Source organism: Ambystoma mexicanum, chromosome 3q (assembly GCF_040938575.1).
Source record: "Ambystoma mexicanum isolate Mex_15411 chromosome 3q, UKY_AmexF1_1, whole genome shotgun sequence".
In the NCBI taxonomy this organism is placed as follows: Eukaryota; Metazoa; Chordata; class Amphibia; order Caudata; family Ambystomatidae; genus Ambystoma; species Ambystoma mexicanum.
In genome coordinates, this window is record NC_090926.1 from 1,139,441,124 (window position 1) to 1,139,443,623 (window position 2,500).

Below are 2,500 nucleotides of genomic sequence, written 5' to 3' on the forward strand. Positions count from 1 at the left end.
ACCGTAGTCGGCAGGATTTGAACCTGCGCGGGGAAACCCCAATGGATTTCTAGTCCATCGCCTTAACCACTCGGCCACGACTACTCCTGAGCAAACCTGTTTCTACTATAAACTTAACACTTTAGCCACACACAATGTCTCCTCCGCCCCTTACTTTATGCCGCTCTGCACCGTTCCCTTTTGGCCCTCCCATGACCCTTGAAAATGCATTCAAAAGTCAGAATCTCTATGGTCTGGCCCAAGTTCCCTAAATGCCATATCCCCTCCCTGCCAAGCTCGGACTAAGTGCCAGGGACAGATCTGTGCTAATAAACCTAGCAAGCGGCCAGGCAGCAGAGCCTCACCTTCACTAGGTTGCACTGGCTTCTGCCAGCTCCAAATTGAAACTGTTAACAGTGTCCTGTTTGGAAGCATGCCTGGGCAGGGGCTGTCTCTATGCAAATCGAGTTGCAGAGGCCTCCTGGGAGCCAATTTCGGCAGGCCATTTTGACAGGCTCCAGAGGAATAAATGGCCGCACGAGTGGTCCGGTAGTTAGTCTAAGCCATATGGCAAAGATTTGGGTGGTGGGCCTTCTGGGCATGTGGCCCTAAGCCTCAGAGGACCGCAGAATGGGTCCCTTCTGCCCAAATAGAGAGGTCTTGGCCGATCGGGGCCGAGAGGACAGGGGCCTCACCACCCTCTGACGGTCCTCCTGGGCGCCCTTCCTCTGCTCTCTGCTGTTGTGGCAGAAAGCTGTGCCTTCAGTCCCCTGGCTTGCACAGGGCAGCAAAAGACTGTACTTTCACTGGGTCGCAGGTAGGGGGCCTCTCCTGAATGCATCTGCCAAGGAAGGTCTAGAAGTGACACGAGAACCCTTGTGCTGACACACAAAAAAGGCTCGGCAGATAGCTTGCGTGCCAGTTGCTCCATCCTCTGTATCCACATGGACCCCTCCCAATATCTGCTGTAAAGATGCAGGCAAGGAAAAGCGCAGGATGGGCTTCTTACAGACGGAGGCGATGCCAGGCGTCGATGGCTCTAGCGGCAACTAGTGTCAGGGTGGAAATATAATCGTGGCCCCCACCCCTAACAGTCAGAGAGTCCTGGATGGGAGTCTTCCCAATGTCTGCTTTATCGTCCATCCTATAATCAACATGCATGTTTACATCTTGTTTTGGGGACATTTCCGAGCAAATTGCAAAATTGCAGCTCAGTTCAAACCGAGGCGTAGTCGGCAGGGTTCGAACCTGCGCGGGGAGACCCCAATGGATTTCGAGTCCATCGCCTTAACCACTCGGCCACAACTACCCATGAGAGTGAAACTCTCACTCGAAAGATCGTGCTGTGCTTACACAGAAGAGTCCTTAGTCTCTACCGCCTTGCCTCTAGATCTTGTCCTGTACTTTCCACCCTTCTCTCTCATCATGCACCGTTCTTTCTCCTCACAAGTTTCTTTTAAATGTACATATATGTTTGAAATTGCAAAACGAAACCCGTCAAAACGTACCAGTTTCTCTGCGTTGGCCTAAAGGATGAAGCCGCTTTTACTCCTAGGATCTTGCTTGAATAGCTCAAGTGCGCCGCAGCCTCCTTTAGTAATTGTATTATACTGCTATTTTAAGATTGTTTTCCACACCAGAAAAGAGTAAACAATAAAAGCGGGCTCTGCACCGTAGTCGGCAGGATTTGAACCTGCGCGGGGAAACCCCAATGGATTTCTAGTCCATCGCCTTAACCACTCGGCCACGACTACTCCTGAGCAAACCTGTTTATACTATAAACTTAACACTTTAGCCACACACAATGTCTCCTCCGCCCCTTACTTTATGCCGCTCTGCACCGTTCCCATTTGGCCCTCCCATGACCCTTGAAAATGCATTCAAAAGTCAGAATCTCTATGGTCTGGCCCAAGTTCCCTAAATGCCATTTCCTCTCCCTGCCAAGCTCAGACTAAGTGCCAGGGACAGATCTGTGTTAATAAACCTAGCAAGCGGCCAGGCAGCAGAGCCTCACCTTCACTAGGTTGCACTGGCTTCTGCCAGCTCCAAATTGAAACTGTTAACAGTGTCCTGTTTGGAAGCATGCCTGGGCAGGGGCTGTCTCTATGCAAATCGAGTTGCAGAGGCCTCCTGGGAGCCAATTTCGGCAGGCCATTTTGACAGGCACCAGAGGAATAAATGGCCGCACGAGTGGTCCGGTAGTTAGTCTAAGCCATATGGCAAAGATTTGGGTGGTGGGCCTTCTGGGCATGTGGCCCTAAGCCTCAGAGGACCGCAGAATGGGTCCCTTCTGCCCAAATAGAGAGGTCTTGGCCGATCGGGGCCGAGAGGACAGGGGCCTCACCACCCTCTGACGGTCCTCCTGGGCGCCCTTCCTCTGCTCTCTGCTGTTGTGGCAGAAAGCTGTGCCTTCAGTCCCCTGGCTTGCACAGGGCAGCAAAAGACTGTACTTTCACTGGGTCGCAGGTAGGGGGCCTCTCCTGAATGCATCTGCCAAGGAAGGTCTAGAAGTGACACGAGA

At 52.3% G+C, this 2,500-nt stretch overlaps 3 non-coding genes across 3 annotated transcripts; all 3 read right to left on the bottom strand.

The window, feature by feature from the left end:
* Positions 1-2: 2 nt before the first annotated feature.
* Positions 3-84, bottom strand: TRNAS-AGA (transfer RNA serine (anticodon AGA)). Its single transcript has one exon. It is a non-coding gene; the product is annotated as a tRNA-Ser (tRNA).
* Positions 85-1,206: 1,122 nt separating this feature from the next.
* TRNAS-CGA (transfer RNA serine (anticodon CGA)) lies at positions 1,207-1,288 on the bottom strand. Its single transcript has one exon. It is a non-coding gene; the product is annotated as a tRNA-Ser (tRNA).
* A 363-nt stretch (positions 1,289-1,651) lies between these two features.
* Positions 1,652-1,733, bottom strand: TRNAS-AGA (transfer RNA serine (anticodon AGA)). Its single transcript has one exon. It is a non-coding gene; the product is annotated as a tRNA-Ser (tRNA).
* Positions 1,734-2,500: the final 767 nt, after the last annotated feature.